The 23321-nt window shown below is 46.6% G+C and overlaps 33 non-coding genes across 33 annotated transcripts; all 33 read left to right on the forward strand.

The window, feature by feature from the left end:
• The first annotated feature begins 5512 nt into the window (after positions 1-5512).
• LOC115559371 (5S ribosomal RNA) lies at positions 5513-5631 on the forward strand. Its single transcript, XR_003979519.1, has one exon. It is a non-coding gene; the product is annotated as a 5S ribosomal RNA (ribosomal RNA).
• A 421-nt stretch (positions 5632-6052) lies between these two features.
• On the forward strand, positions 6053-6171 carry LOC115559374 (5S ribosomal RNA). The gene has a single exon (XR_003979520.1). It is a non-coding gene; the product is annotated as a 5S ribosomal RNA (ribosomal RNA).
• A 421-nt stretch (positions 6172-6592) lies between these two features.
• Positions 6593-6711, forward strand: LOC115559350 (5S ribosomal RNA). Its single transcript, XR_003979501.1, has one exon. It is a non-coding gene; the product is annotated as a 5S ribosomal RNA (ribosomal RNA).
• Positions 6712-7132: 421 nt separating this feature from the next.
• Positions 7133-7251, forward strand: LOC115559385 (5S ribosomal RNA). The gene has a single exon (XR_003979530.1). It is a non-coding gene; the product is annotated as a 5S ribosomal RNA (ribosomal RNA).
• A 421-nt stretch (positions 7252-7672) lies between these two features.
• On the forward strand, positions 7673-7791 carry LOC115559386 (5S ribosomal RNA). The gene has a single exon (XR_003979531.1). It is a non-coding gene; the product is annotated as a 5S ribosomal RNA (ribosomal RNA).
• A 435-nt stretch (positions 7792-8226) lies between these two features.
• LOC115559387 (5S ribosomal RNA) lies at positions 8227-8345 on the forward strand. Its single transcript, XR_003979532.1, has one exon. It is a non-coding gene; the product is annotated as a 5S ribosomal RNA (ribosomal RNA).
• Positions 8346-8780: 435 nt separating this feature from the next.
• LOC115559388 (5S ribosomal RNA) lies at positions 8781-8899 on the forward strand. Its single transcript, XR_003979533.1, has one exon. It is a non-coding gene; the product is annotated as a 5S ribosomal RNA (ribosomal RNA).
• Positions 8900-9320: 421 nt separating this feature from the next.
• Positions 9321-9439, forward strand: LOC115559344 (5S ribosomal RNA). The gene has a single exon (XR_003979495.1). It is a non-coding gene; the product is annotated as a 5S ribosomal RNA (ribosomal RNA).
• A 421-nt stretch (positions 9440-9860) lies between these two features.
• Positions 9861-9979, forward strand: LOC115559347 (5S ribosomal RNA). The gene has a single exon (XR_003979498.1). It is a non-coding gene; the product is annotated as a 5S ribosomal RNA (ribosomal RNA).
• A 435-nt stretch (positions 9980-10414) lies between these two features.
• Positions 10415-10533, forward strand: LOC115559426 (5S ribosomal RNA). Its single transcript, XR_003979569.1, has one exon. It is a non-coding gene; the product is annotated as a 5S ribosomal RNA (ribosomal RNA).
• A 435-nt stretch (positions 10534-10968) lies between these two features.
• On the forward strand, positions 10969-11087 carry LOC115559346 (5S ribosomal RNA). Its single transcript, XR_003979497.1, has one exon. It is a non-coding gene; the product is annotated as a 5S ribosomal RNA (ribosomal RNA).
• Positions 11088-11508: 421 nt separating this feature from the next.
• On the forward strand, positions 11509-11627 carry LOC115559341 (5S ribosomal RNA). The gene has a single exon (XR_003979492.1). It is a non-coding gene; the product is annotated as a 5S ribosomal RNA (ribosomal RNA).
• Positions 11628-12048: 421 nt separating this feature from the next.
• On the forward strand, positions 12049-12167 carry LOC115559389 (5S ribosomal RNA). Its single transcript, XR_003979534.1, has one exon. It is a non-coding gene; the product is annotated as a 5S ribosomal RNA (ribosomal RNA).
• A 421-nt stretch (positions 12168-12588) lies between these two features.
• Positions 12589-12707, forward strand: LOC115559391 (5S ribosomal RNA). The gene has a single exon (XR_003979536.1). It is a non-coding gene; the product is annotated as a 5S ribosomal RNA (ribosomal RNA).
• A 421-nt stretch (positions 12708-13128) lies between these two features.
• On the forward strand, positions 13129-13247 carry LOC115559393 (5S ribosomal RNA). The gene has a single exon (XR_003979537.1). It is a non-coding gene; the product is annotated as a 5S ribosomal RNA (ribosomal RNA).
• Positions 13248-13682: 435 nt separating this feature from the next.
• LOC115559394 (5S ribosomal RNA) lies at positions 13683-13801 on the forward strand. Its single transcript, XR_003979538.1, has one exon. It is a non-coding gene; the product is annotated as a 5S ribosomal RNA (ribosomal RNA).
• Positions 13802-14222: 421 nt separating this feature from the next.
• Positions 14223-14341, forward strand: LOC115559345 (5S ribosomal RNA). The gene has a single exon (XR_003979496.1). It is a non-coding gene; the product is annotated as a 5S ribosomal RNA (ribosomal RNA).
• Positions 14342-14762: 421 nt separating this feature from the next.
• LOC115559395 (5S ribosomal RNA) lies at positions 14763-14881 on the forward strand. The gene has a single exon (XR_003979539.1). It is a non-coding gene; the product is annotated as a 5S ribosomal RNA (ribosomal RNA).
• A 421-nt stretch (positions 14882-15302) lies between these two features.
• LOC115559396 (5S ribosomal RNA) lies at positions 15303-15421 on the forward strand. The gene has a single exon (XR_003979540.1). It is a non-coding gene; the product is annotated as a 5S ribosomal RNA (ribosomal RNA).
• A 421-nt stretch (positions 15422-15842) lies between these two features.
• On the forward strand, positions 15843-15961 carry LOC115559397 (5S ribosomal RNA). Its single transcript, XR_003979541.1, has one exon. It is a non-coding gene; the product is annotated as a 5S ribosomal RNA (ribosomal RNA).
• A 422-nt stretch (positions 15962-16383) lies between these two features.
• LOC115559427 (5S ribosomal RNA) lies at positions 16384-16502 on the forward strand. Its single transcript, XR_003979570.1, has one exon. It is a non-coding gene; the product is annotated as a 5S ribosomal RNA (ribosomal RNA).
• A 421-nt stretch (positions 16503-16923) lies between these two features.
• On the forward strand, positions 16924-17042 carry LOC115559398 (5S ribosomal RNA). Its single transcript, XR_003979542.1, has one exon. It is a non-coding gene; the product is annotated as a 5S ribosomal RNA (ribosomal RNA).
• Positions 17043-17463: 421 nt separating this feature from the next.
• Positions 17464-17582, forward strand: LOC115559399 (5S ribosomal RNA). The gene has a single exon (XR_003979543.1). It is a non-coding gene; the product is annotated as a 5S ribosomal RNA (ribosomal RNA).
• A 421-nt stretch (positions 17583-18003) lies between these two features.
• Positions 18004-18122, forward strand: LOC115559400 (5S ribosomal RNA). The gene has a single exon (XR_003979544.1). It is a non-coding gene; the product is annotated as a 5S ribosomal RNA (ribosomal RNA).
• A 421-nt stretch (positions 18123-18543) lies between these two features.
• On the forward strand, positions 18544-18662 carry LOC115559401 (5S ribosomal RNA). Its single transcript, XR_003979545.1, has one exon. It is a non-coding gene; the product is annotated as a 5S ribosomal RNA (ribosomal RNA).
• A 435-nt stretch (positions 18663-19097) lies between these two features.
• On the forward strand, positions 19098-19216 carry LOC115559403 (5S ribosomal RNA). Its single transcript, XR_003979547.1, has one exon. It is a non-coding gene; the product is annotated as a 5S ribosomal RNA (ribosomal RNA).
• A 421-nt stretch (positions 19217-19637) lies between these two features.
• Positions 19638-19756, forward strand: LOC115559404 (5S ribosomal RNA). Its single transcript, XR_003979548.1, has one exon. It is a non-coding gene; the product is annotated as a 5S ribosomal RNA (ribosomal RNA).
• Positions 19757-20191: 435 nt separating this feature from the next.
• Positions 20192-20310, forward strand: LOC115559405 (5S ribosomal RNA). Its single transcript, XR_003979549.1, has one exon. It is a non-coding gene; the product is annotated as a 5S ribosomal RNA (ribosomal RNA).
• A 421-nt stretch (positions 20311-20731) lies between these two features.
• Positions 20732-20850, forward strand: LOC115559406 (5S ribosomal RNA). Its single transcript, XR_003979550.1, has one exon. It is a non-coding gene; the product is annotated as a 5S ribosomal RNA (ribosomal RNA).
• A 421-nt stretch (positions 20851-21271) lies between these two features.
• Positions 21272-21390, forward strand: LOC115559335 (5S ribosomal RNA). Its single transcript, XR_003979486.1, has one exon. It is a non-coding gene; the product is annotated as a 5S ribosomal RNA (ribosomal RNA).
• A 421-nt stretch (positions 21391-21811) lies between these two features.
• Positions 21812-21930, forward strand: LOC115559407 (5S ribosomal RNA). Its single transcript, XR_003979551.1, has one exon. It is a non-coding gene; the product is annotated as a 5S ribosomal RNA (ribosomal RNA).
• Positions 21931-22351: 421 nt separating this feature from the next.
• On the forward strand, positions 22352-22470 carry LOC115559409 (5S ribosomal RNA). Its single transcript, XR_003979552.1, has one exon. It is a non-coding gene; the product is annotated as a 5S ribosomal RNA (ribosomal RNA).
• Positions 22471-22891: 421 nt separating this feature from the next.
• On the forward strand, positions 22892-23010 carry LOC115559410 (5S ribosomal RNA). The gene has a single exon (XR_003979553.1). It is a non-coding gene; the product is annotated as a 5S ribosomal RNA (ribosomal RNA).
• The last annotated feature ends 311 nt before the right edge of the window (positions 23011-23321 follow it).

Genomic DNA, 23321 nt, shown 5'->3' on the forward strand with positions numbered 1-23321 from the left:
CATTGCGTTCAAATATGTAACTCTGAGTCTGGAATAACGTATTCATTCATTCTTTATGGATCTAATCATTGTTTCTGTACAAGTCCCGTCTCTGGCCACGGCAGCGCTCTCACTCCTTACGTCCTCCCCCTGTATAAAAGCTAATATGGTCAAGTCTATAAATGCTTACGCCCATACCACCTTAGGCACGCCCGATCTCGTCTGATCTCGGAAGCTAAGCAGGGTCGGGGCCAATGAGGAAGTGATACGCCCATTGAGGAAGTGTTTGGTGTGCTTGAGTGGTGAGAGGAGGACGGTGTTGGAGTGAGGATTCTTTTGGTGGTGAATTAAGTATTTATAGATATTTTTTTGGTTAGTTTTTTCGTCTAGTCGTTTATTCCCCCGACAGCTTGCTGTTTGGGGGAGTATTAGTATACTTTAGTTCGGTTTTTCTTCGATGTCTCACGCAGTTTCGAAAACTGGATTGGAAGACGGCATGGAACGGAACACGGCTCCTCTTGCGGTGACGGATGGTGGTTGTGTGGCGAAGGGGACATCGGAGGACGTACTAGGCGGGAGACCGGAGACTGCGGAGAGAGCAACGAGAGAGAAGGAGGACAAGGTTGCGGATGGTGGCCCGAGCTACAGCAGGGAGTTGTCTGTGGCTGTGGAGCTGGTGGGAGAGGAGAAAATCCCGATGATGGAGATCCTAAGGGCGATGCAGAGCGTATGTGGATTGGTCTTGGGATGTCGCTACCTCTTGTTAAATAAATATGAAGTAACAATGAATCACCCCAACGGGAAGAGGCGATTGTTGGACGGTTTCAGGATAAGGGGGACCAGCGTCGTCGCAAAAGACTTGACATCGGATGAGATGGTGGTGTCCTTTATGAGTCTACCGGTGTACATTACGGATGAGGAGATTCTGAAGAAGCTTGCGGACTGGGGTGTGGAGGCAGTTTCGCCGATTGCAAGGAGGAAGTGGCCTGGGTTGAACATATGTGAGGGAACACGCTTTGTTAAGGTGAAGTTTAACAAGGAAGTACGGTCCTTGCCTTGGTCCACACGTTTTGACACTGAAAAGGGTGCTGAATATTTCCGTGTCATCCATGACAGACAATTAAAGGTATGTAGATTGTGCATCCAGCCTGGACATATAGTGAGGGACTGTCCTGACTTCCTCTGTCGGAAGTGCGGGAAGCAGGGACACTATGCAAGGGAGTGTGTGGCTGTGATTAAATGCAGAGAGTGTGGTAATAGAAGGGAAAATTACACTTAACCCTACTCTTTGCATTGCTATACAATAATCGAATCCACTTCACTAACCTATCCCCAAAACCAAATCTCTCTAGCGCCCTAAACATAAACTCATGTTCTACCCTATCAAAAGCTTTGTTAAAATCTACACTCAAAACTACACCTCCCTCTTCTTTCATATGCCTCACTACATCCCTAACTGACTACATCCCTAACTGACTGCAGGAAACAAACTGGACACAGGCTAAAATGCCAGAAATCAAGGAGAAATGGAGGGGGCTGTTATTTGTCAATTGTGGGACGGCAAGATCGTGTGGTGTGGCAATACTTGTAAAGGAGGATGTGGTTGAGAATGTGAAGGAGGTTCTGAATGATGGGAAGGGGAGGGTGATTGGAATTGATTTTGATGTTAATAATGTGACGTATAGACTAATTAATGTATACGCACCTAACAGAGAAGTGGAAAAAAGGTTATTTTTTTTATCTCTCTTGGTTTGCTCTGCACTAGGAATTGTGTTCTCGTGGGCGATTTTAATGTGTTTTGTAGCAAGCTGGATGTTTATAGGAGAGATAGTTTTAGACAGGATTCGGCCCGGAAGGTTTTGTTCAAAATGATTGAGGATGGGGGTTTGGTCGATGTGTGGAGGGTTAGGAATGCTGCCAAGAGGGAATTTTCTAGGAGGCAGATAGTGAACGGGGTGCTAAAGCAAAGTAGGATCGATTTATGTTTAGCGCGACAGGACATTGCTGATACTTTGAGCAGTGTACAGTATAAATTCACTGGTTATAGTGATCATGCAGCAATAATCTTTCAGATGGGTGACAGAAGTAGAGGGACAGGGGGGGGAGTTTGGTGTTTGAATACTAGTGTGTTGGAAGAGAGCGAGTATATTGAGATGGTGAGAGGGTGTGTTAAGGAGCAAATGAATTGTGTGGGGTATGATGCAGACGTGTGTGAATGGTGGGAATGTGTGAAGATAAAGGTGAAAATGTTGAGCATAAAATATTGTAAAAAGCGGAGTCAAGTAAAGAGGAGGACGGAATGTGTATTGAGAGAGCGAATGGCTGAGGAATTGAGGAGGTTAGATTACGATGTGAATAGGGACTTAGCTGACTACATTGGCATTAAAGGGGAATTAGAATCTCATGAAAGGGAGAGGTGTAAAGGGGCGATAGTTAGGAGTCGGGTGAAGTATGCGGTAGATGGGGAGAAATGTACGTCTTTCTTTCTGGGGCTGGAAAAACGGAAACAGGGTAGAACATACATAGCTCAGATAGAGGGTGAGAGAGGGGAAGTGGTAAATGATTTTGTGGGGGTGTTGGAGAGAGTGCAGGGGTTTTACAGTGATTTATTTAGCAAAGGCTATGTAGATAAGGATAGTGTGGACAAGGTATTAGGGACGGTTGAGCATGTGTTATCGGATAGTGATAGGGAAGTATGTGAGTGTGAGTTAGTAGAATCGGAGGTGACGGCGGCCGTTAGCAGCCTGTCTAATAACAAGAGTCCTGGCTCTGATGGATTGCCGGCAGAGTTTTACAAGTGCTTTAGTGAGTTGTTATGTCCGATTTTATTAAAGGTATATAGGGAAATGGAAAGGTTAGGGATGGTTAGTAAGTCGATGTCGACGGGGTTAATATCGGTACTGTACAAGAATAAGGGTAGTAAATTGCAGTTGGGGAATTACAGAGGGTTAAGTCTGTTGAACACTGACTATAAGGTACTGGCCAAAATTCTAGCTAATCGGATTAAGTCGGTAGTAGGGACCATAGTTTCATCAACGCAAACTTACAGTATTCCAGGGAGAGATATAGCGGACACGATAGGGTCAGTTAGGGATGTAGTGAGGCATATGAAAGAAGAGGGAGGTGTAGTTTTGAGTGTAGATTTTAACAAAGCTTTTGATAGGGTAGAACATGAGTTTATGTTTAGGGCGCTAGAGAGATTTGGTTTTGGGGATAGGTTAGTGAAGTGGATTCGATTATTGTATAGCAATGCAAAGAGTAGGGTTAAGTGGTAACGGGGTATTGACGGATAGTTTTAGATTAGAGAGGTCAGTTAGGCAGGGTTGTCCGTTGTCTGCATTATTGTACAGCATAACGGCTGAACCATTAGCCACCATGCTAAAAAAGGATCAGCACATACAAGGTATCAATATCCCGGGAGGAGGTAGGAGTTTAATCCATCAATACGCAGATGACACAAGCATTACAGTTAGGAATTTGGCCAGTGTGAAAAGGGTAATTGAGTTATTGGGAATATATGGGAGTGCATCGGGGGCAAAGATTAACCTGGAAAAGTCAGAGATCCTTTGTGTAGGGGCAGTGGATATGAGCGAGTGTGACATTCCGCTGACTGTTTCTAAGGGGATGATAAAGGTATTAGGTGTGAATGTAGGTGTGGATGAAAAGGAGGCAAGGGATGTCACGTGGACAGGGGTTCTGAATAAAGTAAAGCAGAATTTGAATTTATGGAAGATGAGGAAGTTGAGACTGAGGGGCAAGGTGATTGTGGTGAATTGCTTGATGTCACGGGTGAATCATGTGCTGAGCACCCTGGATCTACCATTGTGGGTAGTAAAGGATTTGAATGGGGCTGTTAACAATTTTTTGTGGGATGGGAAACCGGCCAAAATTGCGCATAAGGTCTTGACGAATGGGTATGAGGATGGAGGACTGAAATTGATAGATGTGGAGGTGAAGAAAAGGGCGTTACGAGTGAAAACAATTAAGAAATATTTATATGGTAAGGAGGAGTATTGTTGGATGGGTTTTTTTGAGGACTATTTGCACAGGTATGGTGGTTGTGGTGTGAATGGTCTTTTTATGATGTTTAACAAACCGAGGTGTCAAGGGATGTCGTATTTATATAGAGAGGTTTTTGAGGCATGGGGGAAATATTTGGAGTATGTGAAGTATGAGTGTGTGGACAGAGCCGAGGTTCTGAATCAGCCAATCTTTCAGAACCCAAAAATACTTCACAATAACAGAATACTGGTCAGTAAACATTTTGAGAAAGCCGGTGTTAAACAGGTCAAGCATTTAATGTTGGAGGGTGGTAACGTTTTTAAGGCGGAACAGGTGATCATAAGGGATGTAAGGAGGGTTAATAGAGACGTGAGGGGGGCTGTGGTTGTTGGGATGTATAGAAGAGTAAAGGAAAGTATTGGTACAGGGTGGATGACACTACTGTTAGGACAGGGAGGGATGGGCGAGGAGAACACGATGGTCGAGTTGGGGGTGGAGAGGGGAGGTAAGAGAGTTAAGTTTGAGGATGTCAGTACAAAAAGTGTGTATATGGATTTGATGGGTGGTGGGATGAAGAGGCCAGCGTCAGAGAAGGTGTGGGGAAGGGTTTTTGAGGGGTTTGACGTGAAGAAAATATGGGGCAACTTGAATGTGAAGTATAACTCTATTGAATGTGAGCACAATGATTTTAAGATCAGGCACAATAGGGTTTTCACGAACGTTGTTTTGCACCAAATTGATACGACTGTGGGTAGAGTGTGCAATGTTTGTAAAGAGGTGGATGAGACCTTCGATCATTATTTTATTGAATGTTCAATGTTGTTTGTCTTTCTTGAGAAGGTTAAGGATTTGTTGAGTGTACACTGTGGGATCAAGGTTGGGAATGATGTTGAATGGAAGAAGCTGTTGTTGTTTGGTGTGGTTGGGAAGGTGAAAGATGTGAATGTTAATTTGGTGAATTTCATGCTGAGCACAGTCCGTCATGCAATTGTATGTAGGAGGAACGTTGCGCAAGATGAGGGGAGGGTGATACGGGTATGGGAGTGGTTTGTGGCAACTTTTAAAAAGAATGTAAGGTTGGTCCACACGCTTAGGAGGGAGGATTTTCACAAGTTTTTTGTTAGGAACAGCACTTTAGTCATGGTAATGGAATCAGGGACGTTAGGTTTTAGTGTGTAGTGTGGGCATTGTTTTTCCTGCTTGTTAAGCACTGTCAGACCACTCCGACGCAAATGTTTGTTGTCTATGATTAGGGTTAACCTCTCTATGTGATTGTTGTGTACATTTGTGATTATCAACTGTCTGTATGTCTTGTGTGTGTCATACTAGTTTTGGTTATGACTGTAAAAGATTGTAAATTATTGTAAATACTGAATTTGAATTGTAAACTATATTTTTTGATAATAAAAAAAAAAAAAAAAAAATGGATCTAATCATTGTTTCTGGACAAGTCCCGTCTCTGGCCACGGCAGCGCTCTCACTCCTTACGTCCTCCCCCTGTATAAAAGCTAATATGGTCTAGTCTATAAATGCTTACGGCCATACCACCTTAGGCACGCCCGATCTCGTCTGATCTCGGAAGCTAAGCAGGGTCGGGCCTGGTTAGTACTTGGATGGGTGACCGCCTGGGAATACCAGGTGCTGTAAGCATTATACTTTTTCAACTCGAGCTCATTGGATGCAATGGCCTACCGTGCGCTGATCTTTAGCGCCCACTGTTTTGGAGAATTTAAGCAACATACAGACTCTGACGACGTCTCCTCAAACTCTATTTGTGAAACATGTGGACAGTGTAGTGACGTAGCAGAGAGCTGCAATGACGGCGGTCCACCTTAGTCCATCCCAGGTTTTGCAACGCTACGTTTCTTCAAAAGATCACGCAAACGATGACGCCAAAGCAGTGTAATGCATTGCGTTCAAATATGTAACTCTGAGTCTGGAATAACGTATTCATTCATTCATTATGGATCTAATCATTGTTTCTGTACGAGTCCCGTCTCTGGCCACGGCAGCGCTCTCACTCCTTACGTCCTCCCCCTGTATAAAAGCTAATATGGTCAAGTCTATAAATGCTTACGGCCATACCACCTTAGGCACGCCCGATCTCGTCTGATCTCGGAAGCTAAGCAGGGTCGGGCCTGGTTAGTACTTGGATGGGTGACCGCCTGGGAATACCAGGTGCTGTAAGCATTATACTATTTCAACTCGAGCTCATTGGATGCAATGGCCTACCGTGGGCTGATCTTTAGCGCCCACTGTTTTGGAGAATTTAAGCAACATACAGACTCTGACGACGTCTCCTCAAACTCTATTTGTGAAACATGTGGACAGTGTAGTGACGTAGCAGAGAGCTGCAATGACGGCGGTCCACCTTAGTCCATCCCAGGTTTTGCAACGCTACATTTCTTCAAAAGATCACGCAAACGATGACGCCAAAGCAGTGTAATGCATTGCGTTCAAATATGTAACTCTGAGTCTGGAATAACGTATTCATTCATTCATTATGGATCTAATCATTGTTTCTGTACAAGTCCCGTCTCTGGCCACGGCAGCGCTCTCACTCCTTACGTCCTCCCCCTGTATAAAAGCTAATATGGTCAAGTCTACAATTGCTTACGGCCATACCACCTTAGGCACGCCCGATCTCGTCTGATCTCGGAAGTTAAGCAGGGTCGGGGCTGGTTAGTACTTAGATGGGTGACCGCCTGGGAATACCAGGTGCTGTAAGCATTATACTATTTCAACTCGAGCTCATTGGATGCAATGGCCTACCGTGCGCTGATCTTTAGCGCCCACTGTTTTGGAGAATTTAAGCAACATACAGACTCTGACGACGTCTCCTCAAACTCTATTTGTGAAACATGTGGACAGTGTAGTGACGTAGCAGAGAGCTGCAATGACGGCGGTCCACCTTAGTCCATCCCAGGTTTTGCAACGCTACGTTTCTTCAAAAGATCACGCAAACGATGACGCCAAAGCAGTGTAATGCATTGCGTTCAAATATGTAACTCTGAGTCTGGAATAACGTATTCATTCATTCATTATGGATCTAATCATTGTTTCTGTACAAGTCCCGTCTCTGGCCACGGCAGCGCTCTCACTCCTTACGTCCTCCCCCTGTATAAAAGCTAATATGGTCAAGTCTATAAATGCTTACGGCCATACCACCTTAGGCACGCCCGATCTCGTCTGATCTCGGAAGCTAAGCAGGGTCGGGCCTGGTTAGTACTTGGATGGGTGACCGCCTGGGAATACCAGGTGCTGTAAGCATTATACTATTTCAACTCGAGCTCATTGGATGCAATGGCCTACCGTGCGCTGATCTTTAGCGCCCACTGTTTTGGAGAATTTAAGCAACATACAGACTCTGACGACGTCTCCTCAAACTCTATTTGTGAAACATGTGGACAGTGTAGTGACGTAGCAAAGAGCTGCAATGACGGCGGTCCACCTTAGTCCATCCCAGGTTTTGCAACGCTACGTTTCTTCAAAAGATCACGCAAACGATGACGCCAAAGCAGTGTAATGCATTGCGTTCAAATATGTAACTCTGAGTCTGGAATAACGTATTCATTCATTCATTATGGATCTAATCATTGTTTCTGTACGAGTCCCGTCTCTGGCCATGGCAGCGCTCTCACTCCTTACGTCCTCCCCCTGTATAAAAGCTAATATGGTCTAGTCTATAAATGCTTACGGCCATACCACCTTAGGCACGCCCGATCTCGTCTGATCTCGGAAGCTAAGCAGGGTCGGGCCTGGTTAGTACTTGGATGGGTGACCGCCTGGGAATACCAGGTGCTGTAAGCATTATACTTTTTCAACTCGAGCTCATTGGATGCAATGGCCTACCGTGCGCTGATCTTTAGCGCCCACTGTTTTGGAGAATTTAAGCAACATACAGACTCTGACGACGTCTCCTCAAACTCTATTTGTGAAACATGTGGACAGTGTAGTGACGCTGCTAGCAGGGAGCAGCAGAGAGCTGCAATGACGGCGGTCCACCTTAGTCCATCCCAGGTTTTGCAACGCTACGTTTCTTCAAAAGATCACACAAACGATGACGCCCAAGCAGTGTAATGCATTGCGTTCAAATATGTAACTCTGAGTCTGGAATAACGTATTCATTCATTCATTATGGATCTAATCATTGTTTCTGTACGAGTCCCGTCTCTGGCCACGGCAGCGCTCTCACTCCTTACGTCCTCCCCCTGTATAAAAGCTAATATGGTCAAGTCTATAAATGCTTACGGCCATACCACCTTAGGCACGCCCGATCTCGTCTGATCTCGGAAGCTAAGCAGGGTCGGGCCTGGTTAGTACTTGGATGGGTGACCGCCTGGGAATACCAGGTGCTGTAAGCATTATACTTTTTCAACTCGAGCTCATTGGATGCAATGGCCTACCGTGCGCTGATCTTTAGCGCCCACTGTTTTGGAGAATTTAAGCAACATACAGACTCTGACGACGTCTCCTCAAACTCTATTTGTGAAACATGTGGACAGTGTAGTGACGCTGCTAGCAGGGAGCAGCAGAGAGCTGCAATGACGGCGGTCCACCTTAGTCCATCCCAGGTTTTGCAACGCTACGTTTCTTCAAAAGATCACACAAACGATGACGCCCAAGCAGTGTAATGTATTGCGTTCAAATATGTAACTCTGAGTCTGGAATAACGTATTCATTCATTCATTATGGATCTAATCATTGTTTCTGTACGAGTCCCGTCTCTGGCCACGGCAGCGCTCTCACTCCTTACGTCCTCCTCCTGTATAAAAGCTAATATGGTCATGTCTATAAATGCTTACGGCCATACCACCTTAGGCACGCCCGATCTCGTCTGATCTCGGAAGCTAAGCAGGGTCGGGCCTGGTTAGTACTTGGATGGGTGACCGCCTGGGAATACCAGGTGCTGTAAGCATTATACTTTTTCAACTCGAGCTCATTGGATGCAATGGCCTACCGTGCGCTGATCTTTAGCGCCCACTGTTTTGGAGAATTTAAGCAACATACAGACTCTGACGACGTCTCCTCAAACTCTATTTGTGAAACATGTGGACAGTGTAGTGACGTAGCAGAGAGCTGCAATGACGGCGGTCCACCTTAGTCCATCCCAGGTTTTGCAACGCTACGTTTCTTCAAAAGATCACGCAAACGATGACGCCAAAGCAGTGTAATGCATTGCATTCAAATATGTATCTCTGAGTCTGGAATAACGTATTCATTCATTCATTATGGATCTAATCATTCTTTCTGTACAAGTCCCGTCTCTGGCCACGGCAGCGCTCTCACTCCTTACGTCCTCCCCCTGTATAAAAGCTAATATGGTCAAGTCTATAAATGTTTACGGCCATACCACCTTAGGCACGCCCGATCTCGTCTGCTCTCGGAAGCTAAGCAGGGTCGGGCCTGGTTAGTACTTGGATGGGTGACCGCCTGGGAATACCAGGTGCTGTAAGCATTATACTATTTCAACTCGAGCTCATTGGATGCAATGGCCTACCGTGCGCTGATCTTTAGCGCCCACTGTTTTGGAGAATTTAAGCAACATACAGACTCTGACGACGTCTCCTCAAACTCTATTTGTGAAACATGTGGACAGTGTGGTGACGTAGCAGAGAGCTGCAATTACGGCGGTCCACCTTAGTCCATCCCAGGTTTTGCAACGCTAGGTTTCTTCAAAAGATCACGCAAACGATGACGCCAAAGCAGTGTAATGCATTGCGTTCAAATATGTAACTCTGAGTCTGGAATAACGTATTCATTCATTCATTATGGATCTAATCATTGTTTCTGTACAAGTCCCGTCTCTGGCCACGGCAGCGCTCTCACTCCTTACGTCCTCCCCCTGTATAAAAGCTAATATGGTCAAGTCTATAAATGCTTACGGCCATACCACCTTAGGCACGCCCGATCTCGTCTGATCTCGGAAGCTAAGCAGGGTCGGGACTGGTTAGTACTTGGATGGGTGACCGCCTGGGAATACCAGGTGCTGTAAGCATTATACTTTTTCAACTCGAGCTCATTGGATGCAATGGCCTACCGTGCGCTGATCTTTAGCGCCCACTGTTTTGGAGAATTTAAGCAACATACAGACTCTGACGACGTCTCCTCAAACTCTATTTGTGAAACATGTGGACAGTGTAGTGACGCTGCTAGCAGGGAGCAGCAGAGAGCTGCAATGACGGCGGTCCAACTTAGTCCATCCCAGGTTTTGCAACGCTACGTTTCTTCAAAAGATCACACAAACGATGACGCCCAAGCAGTGTAATGCATTGCGTTCAAATATGTAACTCTGAGTCTGGAATAACGTATTCATTCATTCATTGTGGATCTAATCATTGTTTCTGTACGAGTCCCGTCTCTGGCCACGGCAGCGCTCTCACTCCTTACGTCCTACCCCTGTATAAAAGCTAATATGGTCAAGTCTATAAATGCTTACGGCCATACCACCTTAGGCACGCCTGATCTCGTCTGATCTCGGAAGCTAAGCAGGGTCGGGCCTGGTTAGTACTTGGATGGGTGACCGCCTGGGAATACCAGGTGCTGTAAGCATTATACTTTTTCAACTCGAGCTCATTGGATGCAATGGCCTACCGTGCGCTGATCTTTAGCGCCCACTGTTTTGGAGAATTTAAGCAACATACAGACTCTGACGACGTCTCCTCAAACTCTATTTGTGAAACATGTGGACAGTGTAGTGACGCTGCTAGCAGGGAGCAGCAGAGAGCTGCAATGACGGCGGTCCACCTTAGTCCATCCCAGGATTTGCAACGCTACGTTTCTTCAAAAGATCACACAAACGATGACGCCCAAGCAGTGTAATGCATTGCGTTCAAATATGTAACTCTGAGTCTGGAATAACGTATTCATTCATTCATTATGGATCTAATCATTGTTTCTGTACAAGTCCCGTCTCTGGCCACGGCAGCGCGCTCACTCCTTACGTCCTCCCCCTGTATAAAAGCTAATATGGTCAAGTCTATAAATGCTTATGGCCATACCACCTTAGGCACGCCCGGTCTCGTCTGATCTCGGAAGCTAAGCAGGGTCGGGCCTGGTTAGTACTTGGATGGGTGACCGCCTGGGAATATCAGGTGCTGTAAGCATTATACTTTTTCAACTCGAGCTCATTGGATGCAATGGCCTACCGTGCGCTGATCTTTAGCGCCCACTGTTTTGGAGAATTTAAGCAACATACAGACTCTGACGACGTCTCCTCAAACTCTATTTGTGAAACATGTGGACAGTGTAGTGACGTAGCAGAGAGCTGCAATGACGGCGGTCCACCTTAGTCCATCCCAGGTTTTGCAACGCTACGTTTCTTCAAAAGATCACGCAAACGATGACGCCAAAGCAGTGTAATGCATTGCGTTCAAATATGTAACTCTGAGTCTGGAATAACGTATTCATTCATTCATTATGGATCTAATCATTGTTTCTGTACGAGTCCCGTCTCTGGCCACGGCAGCGCTCTCACTCCTTACGTCCTCCCCCTGTATAAAAGCTAATATGGTCAAGTCTATAAATGCTTACGGCCATACAACCTTAGGCACGCCCGATCTCGTCTGATCTCGGAAGCTAAGCAGGGTAGGGCCTGGTTAGTACTTGGATGGGTGACCGCCTGGGAATACCAGGTGCTGTAAGCATTATACTTTTTCAACTCGAGCTCATTGGATGCAATGGCCTACCGTGCGCTGATCTTTAGCGCCCACTGTTTTGGAGAATTTAAGCAACATACAGACTCTGACGACGTCTCCTCAAACTCTATTTGTGAAACATGTGGACAGTGTAGTGACGTAGCAGAGAGCTGCAATTACGGCGGTCCACCTTAGTCCATCCCAGGTTTTGCAACGCTAGGTTTCTTCAAAAGATCACGCAAACGATGACGCCAAAGCAGTGTAATGCATTGCGTTCAAATATGTAACTCTGAGTCTGGAATAACGTATTCATTCATTCATTATGGATCTAATCATTGTTTCTGTACAAGTCCCGTCTCTGGCCACGGCAGCGCTCTCACTCCTTACGTCCTCCCCCTGTATAAAAGCTAATATGGTCAAGTCTATAAATGCTTACGGCCATACCACCTTAGGCACGCCCGATCTCGTCTGATCTCGGAAGCTAAGCAGGGTCGGGCCTGGTTAGTACTTGGATGGGTGACCGCCTGGGAATACCAGGTGCTGTAAGCATTATACTATTTCAACTCGAGCTCATTGGATGCAATGGCCTACCGTGCGCTGATCTTTAGCGCCCACTGTTTTGGAGAATTTAAGCAACATACAGACTCTGACGACGTCTCCTCAAACTCTATTTGTGAAACATGTGGACAGTGTAGTGACGTAGCAGAGAGCTGCAATGACGGCGGTCCACCTTAGTCCATCCCAGGTTTTGCAACGCTAGGTTTCTTCAAAAGATCACGCAAACGATGACGCCAAAGCAGTGTAATGCATTGCGTTCAAATATGTAACTCTGAGTCTGGAATAACGTATTCATTCATTCATTATGGATCTAATCATTGTTTCTGTACAAGTCCCGTCTCTGGCCACGGCAGCGCTCTCACTCCTTACGTCCTCCCCCTGTATAAAAGCTAATATGGTCAAGTCTATAAATGCTTACGGCCATACCACCTTAGGCACGCCCGATCTCGTCTGATCTCGGAAGCTAAGCAGGGTCGGGCCTGGTTAGTACTTGGATGGGTGACCGCCTGGGAATACCAGGTGCTGTAAGCATTATACTTTTTCAACTCGAGCTCATTGGATGCAATGGCCTACCGTGCGCTGATCTTTAGCGCCCACTGTTTTGGAGAATTTAAGCAACATACAGACTCTGACGACGTCTCCTCAAACTCTATTTGTGAAACATGTGGACAGTGTAGTGACGTAGCAGAGAGCTGCAATTACGGCGGTCCACCTTAGTCCATCCCAGGTTTTGCAACGCTAGGTTTCTTCAAAAGATCACGCAAACGATGACGCCAAAGCAGTGTAATGCATTGCGTTCAAATATGTAACTCTGAGTCTGGAATAACGTATTCATTCATTCATTATGGATCTAATCATTGTTTCTGTACAAGTCCCGTCTCTGGCCACGGCAGCGCTCTCACTCCTTACGTCCTCCCCCTGTATAAAAGCTAATATGGTCAAGTCTATAAATGCTTACGGCCATACCACCTTAGGCACGCCCGATCTCGTCTGATCTCGGAAGCTAAGCAGGGTCGGGCCTGGTTAGTACTTGGATGGGTGACCGCCTGGGAATACCAGGTGCTGTAAGCATTATACTTTTTCAACTCGAGCTCATTGGATGCAATGGCCTACCGTGCGCTGATCTTTAGCGCCCACTGTTTTGGAGAATTTAAGCAACATACAGACTCTGACGACGTCTCCTCAAACTCTATTTGTGAAACATGTGGACAGTGTAGTGACGCTGCTAGCAGGGAGCAGCAGAGAGCTGCAATGACGGCGGTCCACCTTAGTCCATCCCAGGTTTTGCAACGCTACGTTTCTTCAAAAGATCACACAAACGATGACGCCCAAGCAGTGTAATGCATTGCGTTCAAATATGTAACTCTGAGTCTGGAATAACGTATTCATTCATTCATTATGGATCTAATCATTGTTTCTGTACGAGTCCCGTCTCTGGCCACGGCAGCGCTCTCACTCCTTACGTCCTCCCCCTGTATAAAAGCTAATATGGTCAAGTCTATAAATGCTTACGGCCATACCACCTTAGGCACGCCCGATCTCGTCTGATCTCGGAAGCTAAGCAGGGTCGGGCCTGGTTAGTACTTGGATGGGTGACCGCCTGGGAATACCAGGTGCTGTAAGCATTATACTATTTCAACTCGAGCTCATTGGATGCAATGGCCTACCGTGCGCTGATCTTTAGCGCCCACTGTTTTGGAGAATTTAAGCAACATACAGACTCTGACGACGTCTCCTCAAACTCTATTTGTGAAACATGTGGACAGTGTAGTGACGTAGCAGAGAGCTGCAATGACGGCGGTCCACCTTAGTCCATCCCAGGTTTTGCAACGCTACGTTTCTTCAAAAGATCACGCAAACGATGACGCCAAAGCAGTGTAATGCATTGCGTTCAAATATGTAACTCTGAGTCTGGAATAACGTATTCATTCATTCATTATGGATCTAATCATTGTTTCTGTACGAGTCCCGTCTCTGGCCACGGCAGCGCTCTCACTCCTTACGTCCTCCCCCTGTATAAAAGCTAATATGGTCAAGTCTATAAATGCTTACGGCCATACAACCTTAGGCACGCCCGATCTCGTCTGATCTCGGAAGCTAAGCAGGGTCGGGCCTGGTTAGTACTTGGATGGGTGACCGCCTGGGAATACCAGGTGCTGTAAGCATTATACTATTTCAACTCGAGCTCATTGGATGCAATGGCCTACCGTGCGCTGATCTTTAGCGCCCACTGTTTTGGAGAATTTAAGCAACATACAGACTCTGACGACGTCTCCTCAAACTCTATTTGTGAAACATGTGGACAGTGTAGTGACGTAGCAGAGAGCTGCAATGACGGCGGTCCACCTTAGTCCATCCCAGGTTTTGCAACGCTACGTTTCTTCAAAAGATCACGCAAACGATGACGCCAAAGCAGTGTAATGCATTGCGTTCAAATATGTAACTCTGAGTCTGGAATAACGTATTCATTCATTCATTATGGATCTAATCATTGATTCTGTACGAGTCCCGTCTCTGGCCACGGCAGCGCTCTCACTCCTTACGTCCTCCCCCTGTATAAAAGCTAATATGGTCAAGTCTATAAATGCTTACGGCCATACCACCTTAGGCACGCCCGATCTCGTCTGATCTCGGAAGCTAAGCAGGGTCGGGCCTGGTTAGTACTTGGATGGGTGACCGCCTGGGAATACCAGGTGCTGTAAGCATTATACTATTTCAACTCGAGCTCATTGGATGCAATGGCCTACCGTGCGCTGATCTTTAGCGCCCACTGTTTTGGAGAATTTAAGCAACATACAGACTCTGACGACGTCTCCTCAAACTCTATTTGTGAAACATGTGGACAGTGTAGTGACGTAGCAGAGAGCTGCAATGACGGCGGTCCACCTTAGTCCATCCCAGGTTTTGCAACGCTACGTTTCTTCAAAAGATCACGCAAACGATGACGCCAAAGCAGTGTAATGCATTGCGTTCAAATATGTAACTCTGAGTCTGGAATAACGTATTCATTCATTCATTATGGATCTAATCATTGTTTCTGTACGAGTCCCGTCTCTGGCCACGGCAGCGCTCTCACTCCTTACGTCCTCCCCCTGTATAAAAGCTAATATGGTCAAGTCTATAAATGCTTACGGCCATACCACCTTAGGCACGCCCGATCTCGTCTGATCTCGGAAGCTAAGCAGGGTCGGGCCTGGTTAGTACTTGGATGGGTGACCGCCTGGGAATACCAGGTGCTGTAAGCATTATACTATTTCAACTCGAGCTCATTGGATGCAATGGCCTACCGTGCGCTGATCTTTAGCGCCCACTGTTTTGGAGAATTTAAGCAACATACAGACTCTGACGACGTCTCCTCAAACTCTATTTGTGAAACATGTGGACAGTGTAGTGACGTAGCAGAGAGCTGCAATGACGGCGGTCCACCTTAGTCCATCCCAGGTTTTGCAACGCTACGTTTCTTCAAAAGATCACGCAAACGATGACGCCAAAGCAGTGTAATGCATTGCGTTCAAATATGTAACTCTGAGTCTGGAATAACGTATTCATTCATTCATTATGGATCTAATCATTGTTTCTGTACAAGTCCCGTCTCTGGCCACGGCAGCGCTCTCACTCCTTACGTCCTCCCCCTGTATAAAAGCTAATATGGTCAAGTCTATAAATGCTTACGGCCATACCACCTTAGGCACGCCCGATCTCGTCTGATCTCGGAAGCTAAGCAGGGTCGGGCCTGGTTAGTACTTGGATGGGTGACCGCCTGGGAATACCAGGTGCTGTAAGCATTATACTATTTCAACTCGAGCTCATTGGATGCAATGGCCTACCGTGCGCTGATCTTTAGCGCCCACTGTTTTGGAGAATTTAAGCAACATACAGACTCTGACGACGTCTCCTCAAACTCTATTTGTGAAACATGTGGACAGTGTAGTGACGTAGCAGAGAGCTGCAATGACGGCGGTCCACCTTAGTCCATCCCAGGTTTTGCAACGCTACGTTTCTTCAAAAGATCACGCAAACGATGACGCCAAAGCAATTTGAATGCATTGCGTTCAAATATGTAACTCTGAGTCTGGAATAACGTATTCATTCATTCATTATGGATCTAATCATTGTTTCTGTACAAGTCCCGTCTCTGGCCACGGCAGCGCTCTCACTCCTTACGTCCTCCCCCTGTATAAAAGCTAATATGGTCAAGTCTATAAATGCTTACGGCCATACCACCTTAGGCACGCCTGATCTCGTCTGATCTCGGAAGCTAAGCAGGGTCGGGCCTGGTTAGTACTTGGATGGGTGACCGCCTGGGAATACCAGGTGCTGTAAGCATTATACTTTTTCAACTCGAGCTCATTGGATGCAATGGCCTACCGTGCGCTGATCTTTAGCGCCCACTGTTTTGGAGAATTTAAGCAACATACAGACTCTGACGACGTCTCCTCAAACTCTATTTGTGAAACATGTGGACAGTGTAGTGACGTAGCAGAGAGCTGCAATGACGGCGGTCCACCTTAGTCCATCCCAGGTTTTGCAACGCTACGTTTCTTCAAAAGATCACGCAAACGATGACGCCAAAGCAGTGTAATGCATTGCGTTCAAATATGTAACTCTGAGTCTGGAATAACGTATTCATTCATTCATTATGGATCTAATCATTGTTTCTGTACGAGTCCCGTCTCTGGCCACGGCAGCGCTCTCACTCCTTACGTCCTCCCCCTGTATAAAAGCTAATATGGTCAAGTCTATAAATGCTTACGGCCATACCACCTTAGGCACGCCCGATCTCGTCTGATCTCGGAAGCTAAGCAGGGTCGGGCCTGGTTAGTACTTGGATGGGTGACCGCCTGGGAATACCAGGTGCTGTAAGCATTATACTATTTCAACTCGAGCTCATTGGATGCAATGGCCTACCGTGCGCTGATCTTTAGCGCCCACTGTTTTGGAGAATTTAAGCAACATACAGACTCTGACGACGTCTCCTCAAACTCTATTTGTGAAACATGTGGACAGTGTAGTGACGTAGCAGAGAGCTGCAATGACGGCGGTCCACCTTAGTCCATCCCAGGTTTTGCAACGCTACGTTTCTTCAAAAGATCACGCAAACGATGACGCCAAAGCAGTGTAATGCATTGCGTTCAAATATGTAACTCTGAGTCTGGAATAACGTATTCATTCATTCATTATGGATCTAATCATTGTTTCTGTACGAGTCCCGTCTCTGGCCACGGCAGCGCTCTCACTCCTTACGTCCTCCCCCTGTATAAAAGCTAATATGGTCAAGTCTATAAATGCTTACGGCCATACCACCTTAGGCACGCCCGATCTCGTCTGATCTCGGAAGCTAAGCAGGGTCGGGCCTGGTTAGTACTTGGATGGGTGACCGCCTGGGAATACCAGGTGCTGTAAGCATTATACTATTTCAACTCGAGCTCATTGGATGCAATGGCCTACCGTGCGCTGATCTTTAGCGCCCACTGTTTTGGAGAATTTAAGCAACATACAGACTCTGACGACGTCTCCTCAAACTCTATTTGTGAAACATGTGGACAGTGTAGTGACGTAGCAGAGAGCTGCAATGACGGCGGTCCACCTTAGTCCATCCCAGGTTTTGCAACGCTACGTTTCTTCAAAAGATCACGCAAACGATGACGCCAAAGCAGTGTAATGCATTGCGTTCAAATATGTAACTCTGAGTCTGGAATAACGTATTCATTCATTCATTATGGATCTAATCATTGTTTCTGTACAAGTCCCGTCTCTGGCCACGGCAGCGCTCTCACTCCTTACGTCCTCCCCCTGTATAAAAGCTAATATGGTCAAGTCTATAAATGCTTACGGCCATACCACCTTAGGCACGCCCGATCTCGTCTGATCTCGGAAGCTAAGCAGGGTCGGGCCTGGTTAGTACTTGGATGGGTGACCGCCTGGGAATACCAGGTGCTGTAAGCATTATACTTTTTCAACTCGAGCTCATTGGATGCAATGGCCTACCGTGCGCTGATCTTTAGCGCCCACTGTTTTGGAGAATTTAAGCAACATACAGACTCTGACGACGTCTCCTCAAACTCTATTTGTGAAACATGTGGACAGTGTAGTGACGTAGCAGAGAGCTGCAATGACGGCGGTCCACCTTAGTCCATCCCAGGTTTTGCAACGCTACGTTTCTTCAAAAGATCACGCAAACGATGACGCCAAAGCAGTGTAATGCATTGCGTTCAAATATGTAACTCTGAGTCTGGAATAACGTATTCATTCATTCATTATGGATCTAATCATTGTTTCTGTACGAGTCCCGTCTCTGGCCACGGCAGCGCTCTCACTCCTTACGTCCTCCCCCTGTATAAAAGCTAATATGGTCAAGTCTATAAATGCTTACGGCCATACCACCTTAGGCACGCCCGATCTCGTCTGATCTCGGAAGCTAAGCAGGGTCGGGCCTGGTTAGTACTTGGATGGGTGACCGCCTGGGAATACCAGGTGCTGTAAGCATTATACTTTTTCAACTCGAGCTCATTGGATGCAATGGCCTACCGTGCGCTGATCTTTAGCGCCCACTGTTTTGGAGAATTTAAGCAACATACAGACTCTGACGACGTCTCCTCAAACTCTATTTGTGAAACATGTGGACAGTGTAGTGACGCTGCTAGCAGGGAGCAGCAGAGAGCTGCAATGACGGCGGTCCACCTTAGTCCATCCCAGGTTTTGCAACGCTACGTTTCTTCAAAAGATCACACAAACGATGACGCCCAAGCAGTGTAATGCATTGCGTTCAAATATGTAACTCTGAGTCTGGAATAACGTATTCATTCATTCATTATGGATCTAATCATTGTTTCTGTACGAGTCCCGTCTCTGGCCACGGCAGCGCTCTCACTCCTTACGTCCTCCTCCTGTATAAAAGCTAATATGGTCAAGTCTATAAATGCTTACGGCCATACCACCTTAGGCACGCCCGATCTCGTCTGATCTCGGAAGCTAAGCAGGGTCGGGCCTGGTTAGTACTTGGATGGGTGACCGCCTGGGAATACCAGGTGCTGTAAGCATTATACTTTTTCAACTCGAGCTCATTGGATGCAATGGCCTACCGTGCGCTGATCTTTAGCGCCCACTGTTTTGGAGAATTTAAGCAACATACAGACTCTGACGACGTCTCCTCAAACTCTATTTGTGAAACATGTGGACAGTGTAGTGACGTAGCAGAGAGCTGCAATGACGGCGGTCCACCTTAGTCCATCCCAGGTTTTGCAACGCTACGTTTCTTCAAAAGATCACGCAAACGATGACGCCAAAGCAGTGTAATGCATTGCGTTCAAATATGTAACTCTGAGTCTGGAATAACGTATTCATTCATTCATTATGGATCTAATCATTGTTTCTGTACGAGTCCCGTCTCTGGCCACGGCAGCGCTCTCACTCCTTACGTCCTCCCCCTGTATAAAAGCTAATATGGTCAAGTCTATAAATGCTTACGGCCATACCACCTTAGGCACGCCCGATCTCGTCTGATCTCGGAAGCTAAGCAGGGTCGGGCCTGGTTAGTACTTGGATGGGTGACCGCCTGGGAATACCAGGTGCTGTAAGCATTATACTTTTTCAACTCGAGCTCATTGGATGCAATGGCCTACCGTGCGCTGATCTTTAGCGCCCACTGTTTTGGAGAATTTAAGCAACATACAGACTCTGACGACGTCTCCTCAAACTCTATTTGTGAAACATGTGGACAGTGTAGTGACGCTGCTAGCAGGGAGCAGCAGAGAGCTGCAATGACGGCGGTCCACCTTAGTCCATCCCAGGTTTTGCAACGCTACGTTTCTTCAAAAGATCACGCAAACGATGACGCCAAAGCAGTGTAATGCATTGCGTTCAAATATGTAACTCTGAGTCTGGAATAACGTATTCATTCATTCATTATGGATCTAATCATTGTTTCTGTACGAGTCCCGTCTCTGGCCACGGCAGCGCTCTCACTCCTTACGTCCTCCCCCTGTATAAAAGCTAATATGGTCAAGTCTATAAATGCTTACGGCCATACCACCTTAGGCACGCCCGATCTCGTCTGATCTCGGAAGCTAAGCAGGGTCGGGCCTGGTTAGTACTTGGATGGGTGACCGCCTGGGAATACCAGGTGCTGTAAGCATTATACTTTTTCAACTCGAGCTCATTGGATGCAATGGCCTACCGTGCGCTGATCTTTAGCGCCCACTGTTTTGGAGAATTTAAGCAACATACAGACTCTGACGACGTCTCCTCAAACTCTATTTGTGAAACATGTGGACAGTGTAGTGACGTAGCAGAGAGCTGCAATGACGGCGGTCCACCTTAGTCCATCCCAGGTTTTGCAACGCTACGTTTCTTCAAAAGATCACGCAAACGATGACGCCAAAGCAGTGTAATGCATTGCGTTCAAATATGTAACTCTGAGTCTGGAATAACGTATTCATTCATTCATTATGGATCTAATCATTGTTTCTGTACGAGTCCCGTCTCTGGCCACGGCAGCGCTCTCACTCCTTACGTCCTCCCCCTGTATAAAAGCTAATATGGTCAAGTCTATAAATGCTTACGGCCATACCACCTTAGGCACGCCCGATCTCGTCTGATCTCGGAAGCTAAGCAGGGTCGGGCCTGGTTAGTACTTGGATGGGTGACCGCCTGGGAATACCAGGTGCTGTAAGCATTATACTATTTCAACTCGAGCTCATTGGATGCAATGGCCTACCGTGCGCTGATCTTTAGCGCCCACTGTTTTGGAGAATTTAAGCAACATACAGACTCTGACGACGTCTCCTCAAACTCTATTTGTGAAACATGTGGACAGTGTAGTGACGTAGCAGAGAGCTGCAATGACGGCGGTCCACCTTAGTCCATCCCAGGTTTTGCAACGCTACGTTTCTTCAAAAGATCACGCAAACGATGACGCCAAAGCAGTGTGATGCATTGCGTTCAAATATGTAACTCTGAGTCTGGAATAACGTATTCATTCATTCATTATGGATCTAATCATTGATTCTGTACGAGTCCCGCCTCTGGCCACGGCAGCGCTCTCACTCCTTACGTCCTCCCCCTGTATAAAAGCTAATATGGTCAAGTCTATAAATGCTTACGGCCATACCAACTTAGGCACGCCCGATCTCGTCTGATCTCGGAAGCTAAGCAGGGTCGGGCCTGGTTAGTACTTGGATGGGTGACCGCCTGGGAATACCAGGTGCTGTAAGCATTATACTATTTCAACTCGAGCTCATTGGATGCAATGGCCTACCGTGCGCTGATCTTTAGCGCCCACTGTTTTGGAGAATTTAAGCAACATACAGACTCTGACGACGTCTCCTCAAACTCTATTTGTGAAACATGTGGACAGTGTAGTGACGTAGCAGAGAGCTGCAATGACGGCGGTCCACCTTAGTCCATCCCAGGTTTTGCAACGCTACGTTTCTTCAAAAGATCACGCAAACGATGACGCCAAAGCAGTGTAATGCATTGCGTTCAAATATGTAACTCTGAGTCTGGAATAACGTATTCATTCATTCATTATGGATCTAATCATTGTTTCTGTACAAGTCCCGTCTCTGGCCACGGCAGCGCTCTCACTCCTTACGTCCTCCCCCTGTATAAAAGCTAATATGGTCAAGTCTATAAATGCTTACGGCCATACCACCTTAGGCACGCCCGATCTCGTCTGATCTCGGAAGCTAAGCAGGGTCGGGCCTGGTTAGTACTTGGATGGGTGACCGCCTGGGAATACCAGGTGCTGTAAGCATTATACTATTTCAACTCGAGCTCATTGGATGCAATGGCCTACCGTGCGCTGATCTTTAGCGCCCACTGTTTTGGAGAATTTAAGCAACATACAGACTCTGACGACGTCTCCTCAAACTCTATTTGTGAAACATGTGGACAGTGTAGTGACGTAGCAGAGAGCTGCAATGACGGCGGTCCACCTTAGTCCATCCCAGGTTTTGCAACGCTACGTTTCTTCAAAAGATCACGCAAACGATGACGCCAAAGCAGTGTAATGCATTGCGTTCAAATATGTAACTCTGAGTCTGGAATAACGTATTCATTCATTCATTATGGATCTAATCATTGTTTCTGTACGAGTCCCGTCTCTGGCCACGGCAGCGCTCTCACTCCTTACGTCCTCCCCCTGTATAAAAGCTAATATGGTCTAGTCTATAAATGCTTACGGCCATACCACCTTAGGCACGCCCGATCTCGTCTGATCTCGGAAGCTAAGCAGGGTCGGGCCTGGTTAGTACTTGGATGGGTGACCGCCTGGGAATACCAGGTGCTGTAAGCATTATACTATTTCAACTCGAGCTCATTGGATGCAATGGCCTACCGTGCGCTGATCTTTAGCGCCCACTGTTTTGGAGAATTTAAGCAACATACAGACTCTGACGACGTCTCCTCAAACTCTATTTGTGAAACATGTGGACAGTGTAGTGACGGAGCAGAGAGCTGCAATGACGGCGGTCCACCTTAGTCCATCCCAGGTTTTGCAACGCTACGTTTCTTCAAAAGATCACGCAAACGATGACGCCAAAGCAGTGTAATGCATTGCGTTCAAATATGTAACTCTGAGTCTGGAATAACGTATTCATTCATTCATTATGGATCTAATCATTGTTTCTGTACAAGTCCCGTCTCTGGCCACGGCAGCGCTCTCACTCCTTACGTCCTCCCCCTGTATAAAAGCTAATATGGTCAAGTCTATAAATGCTTACGGCCATACCACCTTAGGCACGCCCGATCTCGTCTGATCTCGGAAGCTAAGCAGGGTCGGGCCTGGTTAGTACTTGGATGGGTGACCGCCTGGGAATACCAGGTGCTGTAAGCATTATACTATTTCAACTCGAGCTCATTGGATGCAATGGCCTACCGTGCGCTGATCTTTAGCGCCCACTGTTTTGGAGAATTTAAGCAACATACAGACTCTGACGACGTCTCCTCAAACTCTATTTGTGAAACATGTGGACAGTGTAGTGACGTAGCAGAGAGCTGCAATGACGGCGGTCCACCTTAGTCCATCCCAGGTTTTGCAACGCTACGTTTCTTCAAAAGATCACGCAAACGATGACGCCCAAGCAGTGTAATGCATTGCGTTCAAATATGTAACTCTGAGTCTGGAATAACGTATTCATTCATTCA

The sequence above is a fragment of the Gadus morhua genome, chromosome 14 (genome assembly GCF_902167405.1).
Source record: "Gadus morhua chromosome 14, gadMor3.0, whole genome shotgun sequence".
NCBI classification, from domain to species: domain Eukaryota; kingdom Metazoa; phylum Chordata; class Actinopteri; order Gadiformes; family Gadidae; genus Gadus; species Gadus morhua.